Source organism: Ochlerotatus camptorhynchus, unplaced genomic scaffold (genome assembly GCF_037179485.1).
Source record: "Ochlerotatus camptorhynchus isolate MF236.1 unplaced genomic scaffold, CSIRO-AGI_Acam_v1.1 ptg000131l, whole genome shotgun sequence".
Classification (NCBI taxonomy): Eukaryota; Metazoa; Arthropoda; class Insecta; order Diptera; family Culicidae; genus Ochlerotatus; species Ochlerotatus camptorhynchus.
The window spans coordinates 1,892,404-1,902,820 of NW_027040621.1; the positions used below are offsets into that span (position 1 = coordinate 1,892,404).

General features: G+C 41.2%; 1 protein-coding gene across 5 annotated transcripts in view; it reads right to left on the reverse strand.

Moving 5' to 3' along the window:
* LOC135700265 (uncharacterized) overlaps positions 1-7,316 on the reverse strand; it is a 118,580-nt gene extending 111,264 nt beyond the window's left edge. The window contains exons 1-2 of one of the 5 annotated variants that reach the window (XM_065220727.1): positions 6,876-7,315; positions 5,941-6,181 (exon numbers count right to left, since the gene is read on the reverse strand). The gene's annotated coding sequence lies outside the window, so the exon portion shown is untranslated. Of the gene's footprint in view, positions 1-5,940 lie in introns of all 5 variants that reach the window. The other 4 variants (XM_065220726.1, XM_065220725.1, XM_065220728.1 and 1 more) reach the window with 4 other exon arrangements.
* Positions 7,317-10,417: the final 3,101 nt, after the last annotated feature.

Sequence of the window (10,417 nt, forward strand, 5' to 3'; positions counted from 1 at the left end):
TAAATTATCTTTGAATTCTGGAGAGAATAGAATTTTTCCCAGGATTTTTTTAAGAATCCTCCTCCTTCGTTTTGAATTAACGTTTTTATTCCGTTTTAATTCACCCCACATTTCCATAGGACGTCGTGCTAGAATTATAATAGCTAAAATGGTTAGATCCTTAAAAGTTCAGTCAGGTTCCAAAATATTGAAAATATTTCAAGGTGAAAACTGGGATCATGCTTTTTCTCAAGATCCACATTTATTTTCTCAGTCCCAGTCCCGGTTCTTAATCTATGGACACGAATATTTATATAATGCACCGAATCGATAATCTATTTAAGGCTAAAGGTCTAAACATATGTCGAAACTAGAGAGGGTTTAGTTTAAGAGAGGAGCGGACTGGCTGGTTTTGAGCCAAACGAACTTTCAAAGCTAGAGCCAATCGAGCAGTACCTACCTTGATTGCATTAGCAGTGATGCTAGAAATTACCTAGGCATATGTTGCCATGGAAGTTTGTTTTGAATCCACACCTCTCTTATAATAGAGTTCGAAACCTAGGGACAGTCAGCTGGCTTCTTTTAGTTGTTTTTCGCTACATCCATGTTGTTGTCGAACCAACCGTGTGACGAACGGCAACCCTGAACAACTTCGAGGTGAGTCCCGGGAGCTCCCGACACGGACTGACAGCTGTCAGCCGGGGGATGTTCTGAGGCATAACATCTCTGATCACGCCTTCCTTCGGAGGGGAAGTAAGTAGCCGTTGGTCCCCGGTTCATGAGTTGATGGGTCGATAGGTAGGGTCCAGGTGTGGGAGCTGCCTTCCTGGCACGTCGGTAGCATTGGTGCTCAGCACGGAAAACAAGATCGACGGAAAAAACAAACCAAAGGAAAAAAAAGCTGCCAACGCATAGAAGGCTGCTGAAAGGACTAGTTTGTTTTCTCGGGCATCCGAATCTCAAGATTCTCAACATTATTTAAAGATTCTATCGGTTGCAACGTCATAAGATGGCATATAACACCGATCCGAGCGATAACCACAACTGTGGGATGTGCAACCGATCCTATTCAGCCAACAATATGGTCGGTTGTGATTTGTGTGGAATGTGGCCACATTTCGATTGTGTGAGAGTGACCGACTCGAACGGCGATGCGGATCCCTGTAAGGAGTCGGAAGCTGTAGAGGTGTCAAGTCACAAATCTCAGTCGTCTCACCGAAGTAAAACATCCCAGAGATCGAAGCAAGAAATACAGCTAAGACTTCAGCTGTTAAAATAGGACCAGCGTCTTCGTTTGAAGCACTTAGGGGACTGGTAGTAAAGCGGTTTAAAAATGTATGCAAAAAAAAACCTTTTCATTTAGTTGTAGCATGTTTAACTCCCAGAAAAAACTGAACGATTAAGTCCCTGATAAATTTTTTTTAGGTTGTCGTTCAATTTTTTGATCTGAATATGTACCGAAAGCAAATTAAAATATGGGGATTTTTATCACTTCCTGCCAGTGGAACAGCGCCATCTCTGTGGGAAATGGCTGGACGATATGATTAATTAAATGAACAAAAAGCTCTTCAGAGTCTTCGTTTGAAGCACTTAGAAGAAGAAGAAGAATAAGAAGAAGAAGAAGAAGAAGAAGAAGAAGAAGCTAGGAAGAGGGCTTACGAGGAGGAAGAAAGAGCTTGATTGAGGCGAATGGAAGAAGAAATGCGATATCTGAAGGAGAGGTTCGAACTACTACGGGCGAATATGGACAGTGCAAACGACGGCACTAGTAGGAAGAGCAGTTTAAGTGGCAGAGCTAGCTGTGAAAAGGTACAAGAGTGGTTTAGTAGGGGAAAGGGTGGAGATAAAATCCCATCCGTAGAGGTCCCACCACTTCCTGTCCAGACGGGCGTCCAGCCAGCGAATCTAGCGTCTTTGTCGCTAATCGATGCTTCCGTGGATGCAACGATTGTAGATCCACCATCTCACATGATTCTCCCGGTTATCGCAGCTCAACAAAGTCGTGCGAAAGGAACTGGGAAAGTACTGCCAAATTCCACCTCTACTCCACAATCTTCTTACGACTTCAAGTACACTACAGGGGAATCCGTTGATGAATGGCCACGGAACGATCGGGCACGTGCTTCCGGGGATAATGCCTACTTCATCGGGTTTTCTTCAACCTCTGCCATCTACTACTGCAGCACCACCATTACTCCTACCTCCTTCGCACTAGGTTGGCAAGGCCGTTTGTTTTGAATTCGCTCCTCTCTTATAATAGGCCCTCTCTAGTCTAAATCTACACGGATATGAAACACTACCTAAAATTAAGTACTTTTCCCGGGTTCAGCCCAATAACCCAAATTTGAGTAAATCGCATAAAGTAGTTTCCCTTTAATACCAGCAAAAAATACTTACTCTTAAGTATATTCTACCCAAAATAAAGTTTAATTCACTTAAATTTGATAATATGCAAATTACTCAACAGTAACTTATTCGGCTGAACTATATAGTTGGGTCGAATCTCTCGTTCCTTTTTTGACAACAATAACGAGTGGAAGTGAGAAGCTCAACTCAAAATCAAGTAAAAAGAACTCAAATTTTGGGTAGTCAACTGGCTTCTTTTAGTTGTTTTTGGCTACATCCATGTTCCCTGTTGTACATTTTCCCTCATTGCGTGTTACGTTTTAACAGTGGTTTTATTCGGACGGTACGGCTGCCTCATGGTTCACGCAAATACAAATCGATTTCCTACGCGGTTTCGGGATCTTCGGGAATCGATAAAAGTGATTATCAGGATGCGATTTACTACTGCATCCGAAATTCAACGCTTTATACTTTATTTTTGGTTTCTACTTGAACCCTTAAAGTAAATACATTACTAACGCGCAAAAATAACAATGATCCAGCAACACGGCCTACATCACAACAAACAACCCGATGGCGTGCAAAACTGCACTCAGATTCTTCAAAATCAACCAATCAGCGACTGGATCACAAACTGGATCAAAAACTATTCCCAGTTTTCTGATCTTAATCTTAGGTCGAAACCAATCTTGGAAATATTCCTAAACCCCAAATTTACTAAACACTTTCGTTTCTTGCTGAATATGAACAATAGAGAAATTTGCCAGGAATTTCAAAATGAATAAACGCTAGAATATATATTTTAAAAGCTATTTCACTTCCTTAATTTTTTTTTTTTCATTTTGATTCTTGTTTTGTGATAAAGTGGATAATTAATGGGTTTTTACCCCACTTCGTCATACGGATGAAGGCAACAATGTTTTTGATAAGAAAGGGTGTACATATTCCTAATTTGCGCTCTCAAAGACTTAGTGTTGTAGCTTTTGAACTAAAGTCTCTTACCAAACGTATAATTGACAGGTTAACGCCGAAGTTATACATACCGTATGCGCGATAATGTTTGCACCATCGTACCAATAAAGTTCCCATTTCACCTGTGCATACAATGCCTCGGTTTTCTTTGCATGCACATAGCTCATACCGTAGTAGGCTGTGTATAAAAGAAAATGATTTACTTAGTTTGACAGTTGCACCATGACGAAGTGGCAGCGTATTCGTGATTTGTCCACGCGCAAATGTCGCAAAAAGACATTTCAATCGCCGTGGGAAGGTCCCGGTGGACCTTTAAAAGGGTTTCAAACCGAGAAAAGAAAGGACAACTATCCGCGAAGGTGGCCACAGGACGTTCGGGTCCCGAGGGATATCGCTGCTATCAAATGGAAGCTTCGGGTGCATCCAGTGCGTTCAATAAGGAAAATGGCAAAGGAACACGGGATCAGTGACTTTACGGCACGGAAGATCGTAAAGGAAGATTGCGGGGCGAAGTTGAGGGCACGGAAAAAAACTCACATCATCACCAACCGCATCCGGGAGCTACGAGTCGAACGATGCAAGAAAATCTTGAACTTCCTTAAGCGGAAAAATCCGGTAATCCTGTTCACCGACGAGAGCCTGTTTACCGTCGATCCCGTATTAAATTCCAGAACCGACCGGTACATTAGTTCTCTTCCGGTAAAAGACGTGGCCGACGAGCACAAGAACGTGTATGTCAGGATGCATCCTGCTAGCGTTATAGTGTTTATGATGATGTAAATATGTTTCTTTTGGTTTAATTCAAGCGAGGATATGTTGAGTCAGAATTTTTTTCATGGGTGGCGGAATTCAGTTTTGTGTTCCTAATTACAATCCTGAGCAGTTCCAGGTCAAATAGCGAAAATATAAACTAATTTTCAATTTTATCTCTCAAATTCCTTGGAGCAAAGAATCAAGTTTGTAATTTTTTAACATGTTATATTCGAAATTTTTTAACACTCCGAATACAATGCCTCTGATAAAATGTGTAACGGAAAATTGGCAATGTTTGAAAAACCATTGCTCTTAAATTTATAAACATATTTCAAATCTAATTATATCGAATAAATCGTTAAACTATGGAGTTTCAAATGATTTCAATAGATTTGAAATTTGTCAATAAATGACAAACATTGATATTTTTCCATTACACATTTCACCGGAGGCATCGTTTTTGGAGTGTTATTAAATCGTAGTATGAAAACGGCTCATCTTATCGAAATGACTGAGAAAGTTGTAGGAAATTGGACTGCCTTTTCAGAAAAAAAAAACACAATGATAAAAAAAACCACAAATTTCTGTCAACAATGGAAAAAAAGCTGTTAAAAACATCAATAACATAAAAAGTACATTTTGTAGATTTTAAACTTATGATTTTGAAATCTTATCAACAATGCTAACTTTCAGAAATATTCACAATAGACTCTTCAAAATTTCAAGAGTGTTGATCATAATATGAGCAGTACCCAGCCTGAACAAAGATAATGGATTTTATTTGCAGATCTTAAAAATTTTACCGCTTGGTTCCGCAATTCAAACATAACTGGGTAACTAAAAGCAGAATTAGTGTGTAGTGTTTTCAATTCTAAAGCAGGATTTTGTGGAAAATACATTTTGTTAAAATACTGCCCATAAAAGCATATCAGTCCCATGTGGATAAACAGCAAGCCGAGAAAACCGGCGTAATTTATTTATCCGTAGGCTGATGGGATAACCAAGTTTTGGTATTTTTCAACAAATTTTCTGAACAAAACATGTGACTGTTAGTGCTCAGTTTAAAATACAGATAGTTTACAATCGATTCTAATGAATAACTCATTTCTTTTTAAAAACCATATGGAACTGTTGTGCTTTTATGGGCAGTTCGGTCTGCACAGTACCCATTTTTAGAAATCGTGTTCGGTCTGCACAGTACACATTTTTAGAAATCTCAGTCAACTTTCCGTAGCCCGATATTCACTCTAACTCGAAGGAAAACCAGGCTACTTCGATTGTCCTTGCAGTATCCAGCTACGCAGAGACAACTAAGTGATGACATTTTGGAAGTTCACTTGCCAAATTACCCATTCAGCGGTCTGAGTTCAAACATTCCTTAACATTTCAATGAGGTTTGATCATCTTTCAGTTTACTGGTGCGATATACCACATGTTATGGAAAATTGGATGCAATTTATTGACTCTGTACAACTTCCGCAGTATCAAGTAATCGTACCAAAAAGCAACACTCTTTGCTCTACATATTTTCTCTCCTGCTGTCAAAAACTGGCTACCAGCAGCACCCTCTCACGGAGTGCCTGCAGCCCACGAACCCAACCAACAACGGGCAGGCATTAGTACAACAACAACAAAAACCACCACGCTCCTTCCCGTGTGCGCGCAGCAAATGTGTTTTCACGGTTCGCCTGAGAAACAGTTGTTTTATCGATAAATATTTAATTAAAACGAAAAAAGCTAAAACTCCGAATGGAAAGCAAAAGCAGAGCACCGGAGCACACAGTTATGGCTTATCGTTTTTATTTTTTTGTTATTTCTAGTCCTAGTAGTGTCAGCATAGTTAGGTTTCCCTGTCTCTCGATCGGAATGTTGCATTTTTCTTTGGCTTACCTTTTCTTTACGTAGATCCTTGATGCAAAAAACTGCAATTTTTCAAATGCACCAATTCGATTCAAGCGCACCACAAACACACCACTCTCTTTGGGGCTTGAATTATTTTTTTCTCGTTTTCTTCGCTTCTTTTGTGTTGTTGTTTTTCGTTGCAATTTCGAATCACGACTTTGTTATATTCTTCTTCCTTTCGAAATTCTTCGGTTTTATTTTTTGCTAATTTTCTCTCGCTGTTTTCGAACTTTGATGTAATGTTGTTTAATAAATTCAATTTTCGTAAGCTCTCTTCGGCAAAAAAATAAGATTATTACATTTGTCGAAACTGCAGAAGAAGCAGCGAGCGACGAAAAAATAAAGACGACACCCGTAGGGCAGAAGCGGCAGTAGTAAATGGAGGTCTCGCAAACCACGGGGGGTGGGCGTTCATGAAATTCGTCAAGTGGGTTTGAAAGAGAGCGGGGAAAAAAAAGAAGCGAAACAGAAATCGCAATGTGCCAAAGAAAATATAGCAAAATCACTCACTTATCCAACTATTTCTCTTTTATTGCCCCGCGCAAAAGCTCGGTTTTAAAATTATGCATCAACTTGAACGGTTTTTATATATTTCGTTTCAGCCGCGCGTGTTGGATGGTGTTTCGCGGTTTTCGCTTATTCGGAGAGGCACGCCGCACTTTCAACGACGGCTAGTTACTAGCGACTCGGTGCCACGATTACTTGGCCAAACGCGCTTTGAACCATTTTCTGCCACCGCGTTTTACTGCTACTGCAATTTGTGAATTGAACGACGACACTACTGGCACACCGAAATACTCCGAATGACAGTTGTCAATCACACGACAATTTCACTTCACTAATTTCACTTGACACGGATGCGGATACTCTTCTGACTCGAACTGATCTGATTGCTATTTTCCAACACTGGCCAACTACTTTACTATTTTGGATGCGAAGGAGATGATCTCCTGGGTGTTATCAAGTGACGGTTCCTGGATGCGCACCGGAATCCTACGGGTCGATGATGATTCGGGAGGATGTTGGGCCTTGCACTGCACTCACTCTCAGTCTGGAAGCGGTCCGTCCTCCGCTGATCGCTTTTATAATTTATTTCAAAATTAATATATTTCACCTCTCGCTCTCGCTCTCTTATTCGCTCCCTGCCGTGTCCGTGCAGAGCCTTCTTATGTAGGTTTTCTCACAACCTATTTGCCTCTCTCTGTTTCACTTGGTCTCTCTTTCTCACACGCGCACCAACTCCGAGGGATGTGCTCCTTAATACGCGTGGACGACGCTGAAATTGAACTGACTGCCACTGGAAGTGTTGATTGATTCTTGATGGTTGTCACGCGCGGCGCTGGTTTCGCTGTGGAAAAACTACGTCAACGTTGTACGGGATCTCGACATGCACTGAGTCGGTCATGTTCGTCGGAGAGAGTGAACAATTCGGTTGCCGTTGTGTCGAAAGCTTATTTACGCCATACGCTTCGGACCACGGAGAGACGACGGCCGACGACGCCTCACTCAAAGGTAAAGGCTTATACCCCTTAACTTCATTGAGCATAGCAAGGTGGTTGAATGAATTGAACGCTCTGAAAACTGAAAGAGGGAATGAATGTCGAAGAAAAGCTGCGAGAGCATGGTTCAAGCTACTCTCGGAGAAAAGTTTGCTTGGAGATGGCTGCGTTCGGAACCGTTGGCGCGCATTTCAGTGGAACACGTGATTCATAATGATTATTATTTGAACCGTTCATACGAGAAACCACATAAGGCCGAAACATAGTGACTGCCCTTTTGTCGTAGTCATAATCCCTTGATATGGTCAGGACCATAAGGCCTTAGTGCAAAGGAATACAAATAGCCAAATTTTATGATTAAATTTTAAATAGGGTACATGTCCCAACATCGGTCTAATATGTAGCCTTCAATTATATTTTATCTCATATATCTTATTTAATAATTGAGCTGCAAACGATATTTCTCACCCAACAAACCCAAAATCATGGACCATGGATCTTGGAAGTGATTTTAATCACTTTCAAGATCCATAAAGTTCAAATATAGTTCCGACCGAACCTTGAAGTTCCATAAAGTTCAAATAAAGTTCCGACAGAACTTTCAAGTTCCATAAAGTTCAAATAAAGTTCCGACAGAACTTTCAAGCCACATGAAGCAATCCGCCCAAGTCTTTATTAATAACACAATTTAATGTACGTAAATATGAAATGATCAGATCTCAGATGACGTAGCGGTTCGTGCTGGGACTCTCACGCAGAAGGACTGGGTTTAATTCTGTAAACAGCTCCAATTCTACTACTAATGCTGATAAATCAATACACATTAATACCTGCCTTTAGAAATAACTTTCATAAGTGTGCGAACTAAATATAGAATTGGTTTAGAGGACAAAAACCTTTTTTTTATTTATTTTCTACAAGTTCCGCCAGAAGCTGCTTAGAATGCTCTTCAATTATGGTACCGAAACTTTCAGATTCTTATAACCAAAAAATGTTCAAACTTACTCCTACGTTGTGTCTCACTTTTCTAATTGTGGCCACAGCACGGCCCAGTGTGCGCACAGAGAAGAAAGTGCATACGATGCACTTCAGAATATCAGAGATGCCAGTACTCCGAATGTCACTGTCAAGACGACCAGAGCGATACACACACTTGCAATTTTTGGATTGCACAAAATTGATCAAACAAGAGCTCTTCCACACGTTTTACTTCTCCAGAAAAATCTTTTATTTAACTACAGAAATATTTAGTTTAAATTTTTGGTTTATTCACTTCGAGCTACTACTGATGACTGACTGATCTGAATAAATGATGATGGGAGGAAAAAATGATGATGACGAAAAAAACCCGAACACAAGTAACCGAAGACATAAGGTTGCCAGTATAAATATATAATTTCGCCTGAACGGGCGAAAATGCGGTGCTGTATGGGCTCGCTACCAAAAACTTCACATTATGTTTCATCATACCCGCCGCCTTGAAGCAGTTCAATATTTTACAAACAATCTTAGAGATGACAACTAACAGGTATGTAAATTCAATTCAAGAGAAATTCTAGCATAATTAATCTAATTTAATCTTCTTAATCTATTTTCAGCAGATGATTCACGGGTTAAACTCCTTGGGAAGCCGATGTCCATCACCGGATTCCGCGGAAACGTCAGGAAGCAAGCAGATTTTCGTTATTGGACGGGTAATTATTCCTCTTGCAGTGCGAAGCGTGACCACACGAGTTATTTGATGCGTTCCAGGGCGCAGATCGACTATTCTGGCTAGCGGCCAGCGAATTGGTGCTTGCTGCTCATTGACGATGACGACCATTCGTCCCGGTTGGATGGAGTTGTTGCGTTCCGCCGATTTCGTGTCCTTTTGGAGTTCCTGCAGGTATTCCTTACGCCAGTGGATCCAGAATTGCTGTACGTGCAGTTGCAGCTTGTGGTAGTGCTCCAGTCGACTCTCCGTGATGTGCAGCAGGTCTGGGTCGGGCAAGGCGTGCATGGAGGTGCCGATTAGGAAATGGGCCGGAGTGAGTGCAGCCAAATCCAGACTTGGTAAAAACACCGCTCGGTGCGGCTCGGTGGCAACCTACTCATGTATGCACAGCACTGGGTTTCTTCGATAAAGCACCCGGTGTCGGTGCAACATGTTGGCACGCCACCGAACCAAAAGAGAAACCCAAACGCGGTGCTACGGGCTTCGGCTCGCCACCGTGCGGCACGGAGCCAACGGAACTCATGATTTCGTATCGTTCGTTGTTGGTGATGCGCTATACTCGGTCTCATTTGCGTTTTTGTCAAAACTGAGTTTTTCAATGGAAGTGGTTGCAAGTAGCTCATAGTTTAATTATACTCGATGAACTCAAGAAATTTGTTCTGAAATAGTTTAGAAAAATGGACAAGTAGCTTTTCCATTTACATAAGAATCCATGGTGCGAAGCAAACTTAAAACGCGTTGTTAATTGCGTCCGTCATTTCTCTCGACAGGAACAGGGTCCGTTCGGATACGGATGTGTTGGCCATTTTCGAAATGTTGAAAATTATGAATAACCGGGTGAAGCTAAATGTCTAGATCAACCATAGAAAAGGGCCCATCAGCATTTGTAAACAAATCGTTCTAAAGCCCTTTCCTAACACAGCAATGGCCGCTTACGCAAACCAACACCATCATCGGATAAGGGAAAGTTTCCCCTACATGATATGGCGTTGGTTTGCGTGGGTGGCCTTCGCTTAGTAAGGAACGGGTTGTTTACAAATGCTGAATGGCCCTTTTCTATTGTTAATACAGAACTTCTTTGGTGCTCTGGTGCTAATTTTACCACTCATCATTCTCGTCTACGATTATGTTTGGTACATGTTGTGCCGCGCTGCGTAAACTAAAGAAAGTTTTCTAAATAAGAGGCTGTTCATAAACTACGTAGACAGTTTAGAGGGGGGGGGGGTTTGGTAATTATCCACGGCCCATACAG